This window comes from Pinus tabuliformis, chromosome 1_1, assembly GCF_031772625.1.
Source record: "Pinus tabuliformis cultivar Carrire ecotype Pingquan chromosome 1_1, CPIR1, whole genome shotgun sequence".
In the NCBI taxonomy this organism is placed as follows: domain Eukaryota; kingdom Viridiplantae; phylum Streptophyta; class Pinopsida; order Pinales; family Pinaceae; genus Pinus; species Pinus tabuliformis.
The window spans coordinates 355,392,368-355,407,493 of NC_142297.1; positions in this window are offsets into that span (position 1 = coordinate 355,392,368).

A 15,126-nucleotide genomic window follows, 5' to 3' on the forward strand; every position below is an offset into this window, starting at 1 on the left:
TCTGATACCATGTAGGAATTTACAGGGTAAGTTCCTCAGACAGAACACCAAAGGACACCGCTCACAAACAGATCATAGATCAATACACCAGTATTTTGACGTGGTTAAAACCCTCAAAGAGGAAAACAGTCCACGACCTAAGCCAACGCGGCCACTTCAGGCAATTTATTAATAAAATAAGGAAAATTTACATATGCTTCTCTCATAGACGGATTACCCTACAAATGACCCTCCATGCGCTTTAAATAGAAATCATGGACCAATCAGGTGTTAAGCCATGGATCAAGTGTCGGTAATACCGAGGAGAGAATGAACCGTCGGATCACTACATATCGTGACTGTCGGATTGTAAGTTACAAAATATACATAGTAAAGAAACACACTTTATCTAACTCTATACCTAACTCTATACTAGACCTGTACTTAACTATTTCCTATGTGTCGGAATATCCTAACAATTGTACAGGTCAATGGAAACAATGAAATTGTTGGAAGGAAGAATGAATTGTATCAGCATCATAGCACATGAGCTATGTTAAAGAAGATGAATCAATAAGAACTCTCAAATGAGTAAAGGTGACAGTACCCAACAGTAAATGGAATTACTGAATGAAAGAAGTGAGAAATTGAAGATGCAACAACTTAGAGCAAGGAGTGTTCAAGAGAAGCTGAGAACAACTTCCAACTGCGGTTGGGTAGAATTTGTTGAGGCAGCTCCACAATTGTGATTGTGTGTAGAGTTTTCTTAAAGATAACAATTCCATCAATAGGAGTACTGGGTAAAATTGCTAGTCAGTGAAAGATTCGAAGAAAGAACTAATAGATGCCAAAAGGCTAAACTCAGAAAATTTTTGTGAGGCATGAAGGAGACTTATTACAGATGAAAGAAAGGGCTAGTCGCATCTCACTAGTGACCAAGGAAATTTCACCAGAGGAAGAAATGGAATTGACTATTGATAGTCATAACAAGGGTACAAAGGAAAGTCAGATATAGAGGAAAAAGAGTTCCAAAACAATTGGACTCAAAAGAATTGAGTAAAGAAGAAATGGACATAGAGTTGGTTGAGATGAAGGCAAAACTCAGTCATTTGAAGATGTTGGTATAGAAAGGAATCAAAGAAGATTTGAAACAAGGATTTTATGTGGGGAAAAGAGTTACGTGGCCTATCAAAGAATTTTTTGCCAAGAAATTAATACTCCAAATAGTTGAGGATGAAGGAGTAGAATACATTTGTGAAACAAAGAAAGGATCTCACCTTGAGAAATGAGACAATGATGATAGTGATGAAAAGATAATCTACACATATCAACATGAGAGAAATGAGCTACTAGCATCTTCACAGGAAAGAGAATCTCATAATTTTGGGATTAATTATTTTTGTGAATATAAAGTTTTAGATATGCAGCCAAATGAAATTGACTTTGTGAAAGAGGAAGAGACAAGAAAAAAAAAAAAGGAGGTGTATGAAGACTTTCAAGACTTCGATTCGTGGAGAAAATTAAAAGGTATGAGTAAATGGTTGTGTCTTATCTTAGTGAAAACTTATTGGATCATGTTAGAAGGAAAATTAACATGGATAGAAAACCAATGGAAAATGGACAGAGGGAGAGAAGCTAATGCATTGCAGGGTTGTGAAGAGAAGAGAAGAGAAGCTGACACAGAGAAATCAATTGAAGAATTTAAGTCAAGGAAATCCTTGAAAGATCAAATTCTTATATTAGAAGAGAAGGAGACATTGTTGTCTTATTTGCATAAACTGAGTGCTGGAGAAAATTGTGAAGGACAGGGGGATGTTGTGCAACTTATGATGAAATTGTCAAGCAAAGGCAAGAAGCTATAGTCCTAGAAGTTTTCTTTGATAAAAGGAAATCAGAGATGTTGAGGAAGAATTTCTCAATAACTTAGTGAACTATCTGAATAGTTCAAAGGAGCATGAAGCTTTGGTCAATGAAAGTTCAAATGAAGAGCCTTGTATTTTTGAAACTAACATGATGTGTATATTTTCAGGTTTGACAAGTGATGAACAACAATTGAACAATGTGCTCATGCATGTTGATGAAGAAGTGAAACTGTTTGAGGAAATAGTTGAAATAGAAGGATATTTTCAGCATGTATTTAATACTTTTGAGAATGATGGTATTAGCAGGGAAATTACCATTATTAAGGAAGTTGAAGACAAATGGAAATTTGTGATGATAACCAGAATGAAGTATCTTCAGTAGAAAATCCAGACAGTGTGGAAAATGTGAAGGAATGTATGATGATGTTGACAAACATAGAAGTTCAAGAATTCTGTGATTTTAAAGTGGATTATTTTTATGAATCTGTAAACCATGAAGAAACTTTAGAAAACCAAAATTTTGTTTCTGTTGTAGGTAAAGATGAAACAACATTAATTAGTTGTACAGAAGGTGAAAGGATACTTCACAATGATATATTTCAGGAGAATTTAATTCTTGAATTGTTGAATGACATTTTTGTGTCAAAATAGAGAATATTCTGTAATGAACAGGAAAGTGATCAAATGAAATTTATTGACAGTTTTATAAATTTTGAAAAGGATCAGTATAAGGACTTGATGGTAGAGTCACCTGTGGAGACAGAAATCCATAGTAACTTTAAATCTAATAATTGTGGTAGAAATTTGGTTTTATACAAGAAAGAGGAATCATATGCAAATGATATGCTTATTGGAGATGAGGGAAGATTCAAATTACTGGAAAAGTTATTAGATGAACTTGATAAGATAAAGGGAAAGATAATCTTTAATGATAATGAAAGAGAAGCTGTAGAGTACAAGAAACAATTTGTAAATGATAGAGGTGAAGAAGAATTGGACAGAAATTTCATAATTTCTATGGTAAGGGAGAATGTACAGCAGAAAGATGTCAGTGGAGTTCAGCGAAGAAATTTTTTTAAAGAGGAAGTTGAGAAAGTGTGGAAGATGAAGTCAGTTAATAAGAGGGGCAGCAAGGAAGAGAAATTAACAAAAGAAATTTGTATCAGCAAGGAAAGTGGACAACAACAACATAAGATTTGGAATTCTGTAAAAACATAAGTGACAGTGGCAGAAGAATTGAATCAACAACATGATGAAAGTGATGACCGGTTATAAAGTAAAGTTTGGGATACTAGATGATCGACATAAGAAACACATGACTAGGAGGTCATGAAAATTTTCAACTTTGGGAGTATGATGCAAGAGCATTTAGACCTAGTCAGTAATGTGATGGTATGATCACATGTTGTGGCTAACAAAGGGTTGGAAGACAAGAGATTAATTAATTTTATTAATTTAAATGTATGAGAGTGTTTTATTTGTTGTCAAAATCTGAGTAGAAAAGGGAATAAATAGCTTATTGATCCTCCCTACGTGGAGATCAGGCCAAACAGTTAGATTATCTTATTTGAATAGGATATGAGGGATTTGAAAGCTTAAATTAGCATTTTTTTGAGAAAAGAGTGGAGTGAAAAGATTCTTTAGGGAAGAATGAGAGATTTATGGATCTGAACTAAATGGGTTCATGAATCTACATTTTGTATAAATTGTAATCTTTTGGAATGAGTGAGGTATGAGATTTAGATGGAAAGATAGGATGGATGAGCAAGGGGAGAATTGAACAGTCGAGTGCGACAATTTCTTCTGTAAATAGTTATCAATATCAATACAGTGTGGATTGTATATTTCTTTGTGTAATTCAGTATTGAGTGTGTTAGAGTAGGCAGAGTGTGTTACATAAAGGTTAGATAGTGTAGCAAGAGCTAAGTAGAAGAGAGAATAGATCAGAGCACAAGATGTTTTATACATGATGTGAAGACTATTATGAATAAAAGGAGTTTGTGTACAAAGCTTGTTTTGCATGATCTTTTGTTATGTGATTGGTTTTATAAATCGTAAGTTGAATCCTCTGTAATTATAGTGAAGAGTTAAGAGCTTGGATATGTTTTAAGAAACCGGAGTATATAGTTTAGAGACCGACTAAATTGGTAGAAGCGCTAAGTCTTGGCGGAACTTGTTAAATTTGTGAAGAAAACCCAGAATAAATCAAGACCGTCCATTGGCTGGTAGATCTGACGGTGATTAAAAATTGCGGGGGCAAGAGTGTAGGGATTTCTTGATCGTGGCTGAAGCCCCGCACTCACTCCTAGCCATCGATCCCATAGTCAACTCTTAGGTCACAGTCAACTGCGGGAGTTAAGCCCGTTTTTAAACCGTGTGCTAGTTGAAGTCCCACCAGTCGTAGATTTGATGGCCTCTTATATCCAACGGATATCAGGTCATAAAGTGATCAGACGTTAATTTCAAAACCGGACCCAAACATTTATAGATCAAGGATTTATATTCCTTATCGGCTCCATAAGGGCAGGTAATCCTCGTGCAAGTGCCTCACCCAATATCGTTGTTAACCGTTGGATCAAGTGTGCTTTTATCAATGGTGGAGGATCGCTGATTAGTTTCGCATCGCAATATTTCATGAGTGGATGAACCTTGGCCTTAAGAAAATGCGATTTGCGATGTGTGATGCTCGAGTGTATCATCAACCGTTGGATTGAAGGTTGAGATCAACAGTGGAGATTGAAGCCGATAAGGCTTGGGCCTGAGCAAACTCGAGAATTTTATGGACGCGGGTTTATTTTATTTGGGGTCTGGTCTTGCGCGTTCGGAGTGGGACCAGGCTCGTTGATAGGTGATATCTTTGTTTTTCATTAACAATGTATAGTCTAGTTTTTTTTTTATTGTTTTGGCCTTCAATAATTGATGGGATTTTAAAGGATGTCAGTTACCTGGCATCAAAATATCTTGGTATTTTATATATATCATTAGTCAATTGAGTAAAGGTTGTGCAGAGTGCAAACAAAATTTTGTACAAAACCACATTTCATTGAGCATAAACTTTGTCTATGGTTATGTTTATGAAATTAGGAAGATGTGCAGAAGCAAGGAGAAGGCTCATTGTACGACGCCATTGATCAAAATTTGTGTTTATGGACATCTTTCCAAAATTATGCACATGTGTGAAAATGCAGAGAAAGTCAATTTTGCGAAGAAAGATTTCAAGCATTCATTGTGCAAATCTTTGCATTCCACACTAAAGGAATTTATTGCTAATATTTCAATGTTAAATAATCCATATTTGTTGTTGGCAATAATACCGAGCTAAGCCACTGACCTATGCAATATTATTGCTAGTATTTTAACTATAAATAATGCATATCATTATATTTATGAATATCAGTAATCAATTCAGTGAAGGATGTCTGCATTCCCATTATGTGGACAAATATTTCTGCAAAGAAATATTTCTTTGTGCGAGTAGGCTACTGTGTTGAAAAAACATTTTTGTGTGGATCTCCTCACATCGCACTAGAGGCTTTTATTTATATTATTATTGGTAATATTTTAGTTATAAATAATGCATGTCTCTGTATTCCATTTTGCTCGAAGAGCCTTCGGAGACCTCAGCCTTTTATAAATATCAGTAGTCAATTGAGTAAAGGTTGTGCAAAGTGCAGAAAAAATTCTGCACAAAAACACATTTCATTGAGCATAAACTTTTTTTATGGTTATGCTTATGAAATTAGGTAGATGTGTGGAAAAAGTACATTATGTTGAGGAAGCATTCAAGCTTTCATTATGCAGATCTACGCACTCAACATTGAAAGCTTTCATTGTTAATATTTTAGTATTAAAACATAATCTATATTTTCTTTACATGAAGTTTATTACATAGTAAAAGCTTTGGCTACTTCTGCATATAGCTACTTTGGTCCTCAATAATGCCTTTTGGTTAGCAATTGACATTGGAAGTTGTTATTAATTGATAAATACAAACTGGCATTAAGGCTTTTATTGCTAATATTTTAGTAAGTGTTTTTATTGCTAATCTTTAGTAAGTGGTGAAGTGAGCATGAAGTCTCTTTCTTTATCTGTTATCACTAATATTATTACTACTATTATAGTTATAAATAATGCTTGTCTTTGTAGTCTCTCTTACTCTCGATCTTTTAAAGATATCAATGGAGATCTCGATCTTTTAAAGATATCAACAGACAATTGAGTAAAGGTTGTGTGAAGTGCAGACAAAATTTTGTACAAAATCACATTTCATTGAGCAAGTTTTGTTTATGGTTATGTTTCTTAAATTAGAAAGATGTGCAGAAGTGCGAAGAAAGTTCATTGTACGGAGGAAACTTTCAAGCTTTCATTCTGTGGATCACGACACTTTACATTGAAGGCTTTCATTGCTAATATTTTAGTATTAAAACATAATCCATATTTTTTGTTTACAATAACATCGTTTATGCTTATAATATTGATAATAATTTAATTTTAAATAATGCTTACTACCACTATTTAATTGATTCTCTTTGCATGAAGTTTTCCACAAAGTAAAAGATCTAGTTACTTCCGCAGATAACTACTTTTGTACTCAATATTTTAGTCAACCACATTGGAAATTATTATTAATATCTCTTTTTTTAAGATCTTGTGCAAAAGTGCACATGAATTCCATTGTGCAAAGAAATCTTTCTTTGTGAGGATCTCCACACTTCACACAAAAGTTTTTATTGCTAATATTATTGGTAATATTTTAATTATAAATAATACATGTCTTTGTATTCCCTTTTGTTGGAAGAACCTTCAGAGATGAAAGTTTATTATGTGAAAGAATTAACACATAATCCATATTTGTTGTTCATAATAACATTGTTTATGCTTATATTATTTATAATATCTTAATTGTAAATAATGCATATCTTCATATTTCTGAATATATTTTTGTTTATAGTTATCTTTGTCAAATTAGGCACATATGTTTGATTATGCACACAAAATTTTCAAGCATTCATTATGCGGAGTGGGGATAAAGACATCTATGGAATAAGTCATATTTGCAATGGGGAGTGGGGATAAAGACATCTATGGCTAATATTTTAGTATTGAATAAGTCATATTTGTTGTTGTAGTAAGATCGAGTTGAATATAAGTAGTCAATTAAGTGAATTAAGTGAAGGTCGTGTGGAGTGGGGATAAAGATAGTTATGGTTAATATTTTAGTATTGAATAATTCATATTTGTTTTTAGCAGTAAGATTCAATTGAATATGTTGAATATCAATAGTGAATTTAGGGAAAATTATTAGCATTCACATTGTGTGGACAAAGTTTGTAGAGAAAGCTTTCTTTGTGTAAAATAATCCATTGTGCAAAAAAAGCTTTCTTTATGCAAATTTCTGACACTAAAAACTTTTATTACTAATATTATTAATATAAATATAATAATATTTTAGTATAAATAATACATTTTATTACTAATATTATTAATATAAATATAATAATATTTTAGTATAAATAATACATGTTTGCATATTAGTATAAATAATACATGTTTCCATATTGTCCGCATGGGGTAGCTCAAGTGGCAATGGCCGTGGAAATGAAGTCTCACCGAACCGGAGATCTTGGGTTCGATTCTTGTGCTACCCTCCCTGGAAATGGGGTGAATAACGGACATGTAAAAACTTGAAAATGAGAAGGTCCCACCTAAGCTTACAAAAAAAAAATACATGTTTCCATATTCCCTTTTGGTTGAAAAAAATGTTTCAAAGATTTTAATTTTTTTTATAAATATCAACATTCAATTGAGTGCAAATACAATATTCCCTTTTGCTGGAAGAACCTTCGAAATTTTAATCTTGTATATAATTTTTACGCAATTGAATAAAAGTTATGCAAAATGCAAATATGGAGTAGTATTTTATATTTTACAGAATGCAAATAAAATTTATTATTATTAATTAATTATGGTGTGCTATTTTATATTTTTATTAATAAATTTATTATTTATTATGGAGTTGAGTAGCCCTCAAATGCCTATAAAGTAACATTAATTAGAAGAGCTGAATAACTTTTATTTTTGTTTTATTTGAAAAATAATTTTTGAAAATTATAATATTTAAATAAAATAATTACAATATTAATTATATGAATTAAATTACAATATTAATTAGTATTTATTATTTTTTATTTATTTTATTTTATGTAACTAAATTCTATTAATTATTTTATAATAAAAATAAATAAATAATTTTTTTCGATGTTTATTTCTGCCATCTTTAACTACTGTAAAATTTCGAGTGAAAATAGAAAGTCGAGTTGAAATATGGCGAGGATTGAAAGAGAGTATCCAAACTCCGGAAAAGTTGAAACACCCGTTACCCAAGTCAACAAATTAATGGAAACCCATGACCTGAAAAAGGGTATCCAAACACTAGAAAAGTTGAAGCACTAATTATTTTTACGATAGAATAAAATGTAGCACTCGTTATCCAAGTCAACAAATTAATGGAAAACTATAAGATGAAGAGGGTATCAAATTCTAGAAAAGTTGAAGCACCCGTTTTTCAAGTCAACAAATTAATGGAAAACGGCCTTGTCCACAACGGCAAAATTTGCTCCCATAATTTGGTTAATTTTTCTCCAAACAATTGATATTAAAATTATTTAAATCATGTTTTTAACTCTTAAAAAAATAGATTCAGCATTGTTGCATTTTGAAATTTAAAAAATTATCCAATTTTTTTTTTATTATTTTCTAAACCAATTTAAATCCTTAACCTAAATCTTCGTTAAACTACACGATGGAAAACGATAACTTGCATCATCCTCCACTTGAGTACACAATGGTGACAAGACAAACCGACCATAATGATTTCCCTTTCGAAGCGTGATGGTGCACGTTTGCTTTGAGATTTGTGCATTCTGTTTCACTAAAATGTTTAATAAAAAAAAAAAAAATTATTATTTTTAACCTAAAAATAGATAGAATAATTTATAATGATGATGATGGTAGTTGATGTCTACTGAGACCAAACTTTAGTCTATTAGACCTAAGAAGCAAATTGTTTAGTTTGATTTAAGAATTTTTCCTATGCTAAAAAAGTTTGGAGAGAAGCCTCCGAAGCTCACTATAATTTTGACATCATAAAAAGCTAGAAAAGTCACTATTGCAACAAAGATTATGAAATCGAGATCTAATGTGGTTGTGCGCGGGGCACTCTAAGAGAGTGATTTTCATCCTCAATGTTCATATTCTCACAGAAATGGCAGATCCTTTCCATCCATGGTGTTTTAAGAAGTGCCCAAGGACCCGTTTCACTATGGAGGTCATGAGAACTTCGTTCTAATCTTGGCTATATTAATTTTCTTCTTTGAGCTAGTTAAAACAAAGAGAGACTTTTAATCTTCTAGGGTGGGGTTGATGACCTCCATATAATATCTTAATTTTCTTTTAGTTGCTAAATCTTTCTCACACCACATTTTTTCTTTGAACTTAGAAGTAACAATATTTTCAATGTTATTAATGTTTTGCAATGCAACATTCTCGTCGATCTCCCAATGGTTTAACCAGGGCTTGGTGTCTTTATACCTTAACCTCATTTGAGCTTTAGGTGTTTTTGGCTAGAATTTAAAGCTAGCTTAGGAAGTCTATGGTCTACTATGTAATTGAGTTTGTGCTTGTACAACAGAAGCGTAGTCATAGCTAGGCTCTTGATAGGGGAAAGACCCACTTCTATAAGGAGAATAAGATAGGGTGTATTGCTTTTAATTTTGAGAGTATACATTATAACAGGCTTCTGGATTTGCTCAATCTTTCTCCAGGATTCTCTAAAGATGTTGCAACCCCAGACCTCACATCCATATAAAATAACAAGAGCAACTAAAGTTTCAAATAGGAACTTCTTTCTATCCCACATTACGAGGTTTTTCGTTTTACAATTATTTTCAAGACCGAAATAAGCTTTCCACCCCCCATTAATCATTTTCTCAATGTTATAGTTCAAGTTGAGCTTGTGATGAATATCAATTCCTAGGTACTTGTAAGAAGATATTTCCCCCAAGTTACTATTGTCATACATAAAATTAGCGTAAGTGTCCTTCTTGGATTTGATAATCATAACTTTTGTTTTGTCAGTGTTAACAGTCGTACCCATGGTAGAGCATAAATCCTTAAGAAGTCTAAGTTTCTTATCAAGATCTGATGGCCACCTTGCGAGAAGAAAAATATCGTCAACATAGAGAAGAAGGATGATGACTATCCCAGCTAAGATCGTACCCGCACAACCTGCTTCCTCTAAACAACCTTCTAGCTTATCTATGTAAATGACAAATAGGGTAGGGGAGAGGGGGAAACCTTGTTTAACTCCGATATTACACTTAATATCTTTCGACTGCCCCTCATTGCTCTTTAACTTGGCAATTACATTCTCGTATAACCTTATAGCGGCAACTCTCAACTCGGAAGGAACCTTTAGCTCTTCTAATCCATTCCATAGGTTGTTTCTAGGAACCGTATCAAAAGCCTTTCTAAAGTCCACAAAGCAACAAAAGAGATTGGATTTATCATTGCGGCATTCCTCCATAATGATCCTAAGCGTAACGAGGTGGTCCGTTGTTGAGTGATGCCTACTAAAACCCGCTTGGCCTTTAGCGTGCTTACCTTCACTTTCAAGCCATATGCTCAACTTCTTTTCCAAAATAATACCATATAACTTAGCTAAGAGAGGGTTGATCATAATTGTCTGATAATTAGAGGGTTTATTTGTATCCCCACTTTTAAAAATATGGATAATGAGGCTTTGAGTCCATGGTTTAGGGAACCCTTGCTTGAACACTTGATTGAAAAGCTTGTGGATGTGGGGGATGAGGATAGGACCTCAATTTTTAAGATTTCCGCCTAGTAACCTTCAATGTCCTTAGCTTTCCCATTTGCCAAGTGTTTAACCCCAAAATCAATGTCTTCTAATGAGAAAACTTCTTTAGAATCAATTGTCTTCTAATGAGAAAACTTCTTTCATTGTGAGCAAGGTTTCAAAGCTATCCATGACATTTGGAGATTCATAATGCTTTTTAAGATAGGAATTCGAGTCGTGTAAAGCAATTTTATTATTATATTTAGTATTCCTAGTTAGAATCTACCTCCATAATTTTTTAGGAGCTACCTTAGAGAGGTGCAAGAGATTCTCTTGTATTTTATGAATATACTGCATTTTTTTCCTTTTAGTTAGGGCTTTGTATATTTTTATCTTGCCAATTTTAAGAGATTCATCAAGAGCTTCTTTAATTGCTCTCCTCACACTTTTACAATCTTTGTCATACCATGGGTTGGTTTTGCTATTTCCTTTATTATTTGAAACTTCAATTGAGAACTTGTTTATAGAATATATATATATATATATATATATATAAAGAATTAAGTGGTCCAATTCGTAAAGTTTATTGTCTCAAACATTTTTAGAATATTAAATTTAGTTATTGATTTAAAAAAATATATCTTAAATAATAAAAACTTGCAATTTCATTTTAAAATTTATTTTAAATAATGAAAAGTTATAAATTTATATGGTCTGCGGTTTTTAAGATATTCTTTTGGAGTTAATTTGCTAAGATGTTTTGATCCAGGAGGATCCATCGATCCAAATGCACAAGTGTTCGAAGTGTCGTCATCAGCTTTCATAAGTGTCATTCACTGTCGTCGTCGCTTCAATTCAGTTTCGACAGATTGATAGTGTTGGTTATGATCAGGTTCAGGTAATGTTATGGTTTCATGGCGTTCAATTGAAGTGGTGTTGTACCCGGCTTTTGACTTATGTCATCGACAGTTCCGCTAGGGTTTGGTCGACGACATGTGTTTTGTCGTTCGACTTTGCAGGATTTATGGTTGATATAATTGATTGTGTAAAAGGGTTCAAGTTAAAGTACCTGGTCGACGAAATAGTCTTGTCATCATCATCACTAGTATCAGTTTCAAAGATGTGATGGTCGTCGTCGTGCAATGTTGACGAATGTCGCACGGAGACAACAAGGATGTACCAGGGTTGATCGTCTGGTAAAGGTTTCAGTTTCACCGATGCCGTTGTGCAGAGCCAACATGGGTCTTTGAAAAGTTAAACGAAACTCCTAAACCTACACCTAGACCCAAAGCATAACTCCTAACCTATCCTATTTATCTTTGTTACCCTAAGAATTTTATGCAGTTTTCCTAAGTACCAAAGCCATTCATCATCCTACATTGAAAACCTAAGTTCTAAGGACATCCATGCTCAAATCCATGTATTAAATGCCTAAATCCTATTCCATATACATCAAAAAATATACCAACACTCTTAATCCTATGCACACCCAACCAAATCCAAATACATTACATAAACCCTAACCTAAAACTATAAACCAAGTCTTGGCTTATTTCATTGTTTAAATGTAATGCAAATACATTATAAAACAAATATAAAACACATAAACCGCAGACCTAGACCGCCACCCAACCGCAGCGGAAGCTAAAGGCATGTGACAGAGTTTGGATAGATCGACAGGTAACCACAGTCACTTGACCATGTCAGAGTCATAACCGTAGCAAACATGGTGTCATGTGAATAGGGCAAAGGATTAACCATAGCGGAGTTCTGACGGGTTAGCATAAACCGCCATGGTAAACCGTAGCCCAACATGTGAACTGGCCGGGTTACCCGCCAACGGTTAACCATTTCAGTCAGCACGCAGCAGAACCACCACCATCTAAACCGCGAGCCAACACCATTCACATGCGTTGTCAAGCGCCTCTGTGCGGTTAGGAAGATCGTTAACAGTTTTTGAGTTTCATAATGTTTATTTATGGGTTTTTGTTTGTTTAATTGATTTTAATTAATTAAATGACAATGACTAGGTCTAAAGGTGGCTAAACAAACTCTAAATCAACCCAGAAGTCATTTGATTCAGTCTAAAGGTGGCCAGAGAGGTTACTGTGCACCCAAAGGCCTTTTTAAGGTGAATTTTTCATTGAAGAACAGGAAGAGAGTTTTCAATTTTCATGTGCAGGTTCTGGAGGTTAGAGGCAAATTTTGTTTTCTGAGTTTCGGGAGCATCGAGAGTCAGATTTGGAAACTGTAAGTGGAATTGGAAAGCTGGTTCAGAGAGCTATAAGATGATAGAGGTCAGAATTTCCTGTGTGCAAGTTCAGTCTGACTAAATCACTGCGTAATCCACTTCTTCTTCTCATTCCTAATAAAACGGTCGCCCATCTTGAAAGCGGACCTGGAGACGTAGTCCATCGAGGACGAACTCCATAATCAATATTGTTGTTTGGTATATCTATGTTTTCACTGTTTATAATTTTGTTTTGCATCTTTCTTATGGTTTATCAGCTATCATAAAGTGTTCTGCTCCAGCAGTTTTCCTCGTTTTCTGTGCTTTCGGTTTTCATTCAATTCACAAATGGCTAATCAACTCTACATCATTATTTAATATATGATCATATCAGGTCATATAATTTGGTATCAGAGGACGTTTTCGATTGTAGAGTTGCCATTGAATGTTAACCAGGTCTAAGTCGCAACGAGGAGAAGGAATCCTTGAGCAGATCGATCCAGAGATTGGAAAGCGACGAGTCGTTCAGAAAGCGACCATGTCAGGATCTAATGCGGGATAAAACACTGAGACTAAGATGAGTGAGGAACAATTTCAGCAGGTGTTCTTAACGATGCAACAGATGTTGGGAGAATTGTACGAAGACAAGAAGGCGAGAGATGCAGCATCCTCTTCGAAGGCATTGAAGAAGGACAAAGGTAAAGGAAAAGAATGATAAACCTCCTTCACCTTCGTCATCTCCATCATCCTCTTCTTTTTCTTATTCTTCCTCCAATGCAGCATCTAAAATGGATAAGAAACCTAAGAAGTCATCTCTTTTGAAACTTGATGTTAAATTTGAGTTACTTGTTTATGATGGTGAAATGAATCCTGAAAAGTTAGATAATTGGATAAAGCAGTTAGAAGTGTATTGTCGCATTCAGAACATTTCTAAAGATAAAACTAAAATTCAATTAGCTACACTTAGAATGGGGGGGAACAACTTTTATCTAGTGGGAAATCAAAACTAAGTTAGATGTTAAGCATACATGAAAAGTTATCTCTTCATGGTCTAAGTTTTTGAAAGCTCTTAGGAAATAGTTCTATCCTTTAGGATACATGCAACAAGTTGTTATTGATTGGCAGCATCTAAGGCAAGGTAAAGGGCAGAGTGTTCAGGAGTTTACTCGAGAGTTTAGGAAGAAAGCATTGGTGCTTGGTATTTCATTGGATACACGAGAAACTTTGTTAAAATATATCGGCAGTTTACATTCATATTTGCAGCATACTTTATTAATGTTTAATCCTAATTATTTTGACAAGGTGTTTGTTCAGGCCATCTATATCGAATTAGGTGGCAGACCATTCAATTTGTCATCTTAGTCATCCAAAGAGATGGAAAACAAAGAATCCAAAGACAGTAAGGGGAATAGTTCGAAGAGAAAGAAATCAACAGTCATTCAGAAGGAAAGACCTACCTGTTCTCATTGCCAGAGAATCAGTCATGATGAATGGAAGTGTTGGAAACTTCATCCAAAACTTAAGCCCAAAAAGTTCCTTAAGGTGAAGGATGAAAAGAAGGCAAATGCAACAATCCAGCAAGACCTCGGTTCAGATTCAGGTGATGAACGGAAAATAACCACCATGGTTATGACAAGTAAAACTTCTGATATTGGTTCATGTTTGAAATCTAATGTGTCTTCTTCAAACATAAATCCTCCACATGAGGATAAACGAGTTGAACTCTTCTACATAAGGATAATTGCTAAGCATACAAAGATTGACACAATGTTTGACAGTGGATTGCAAGAAAATTTAATATCTGAACATATAGTTAATCAATTGGGATTGGAAACACAGAATCATCCAAGACCGTACCCATTAGGTTGGATTAATAAATCAACTCAGATACATGTCACAGAGCAGTGTCGGTTAAAATTTGCAATTACATCTAAGTACATCAATGAAGTGGAATTATATGTGGTTCCAGTAGACATTTGTGGAGTTGTCTTAGGGAGTCCTTATCTTTATGATATAGATGCAGTCTTTTACAGAAGAGAACATAAATATCACCTAAATAAAGAAGGGGTTGAATTTATTGTTAGGGTACACAAAGTCAAATCAAACTTGGATATAACTGTTTCAAATCAAGTTAAGCAGTTTATAAGTTCAAGTAAGTATGTACTCATGGTTATTAAGGAAAAACATAAGGTTAATTGTTC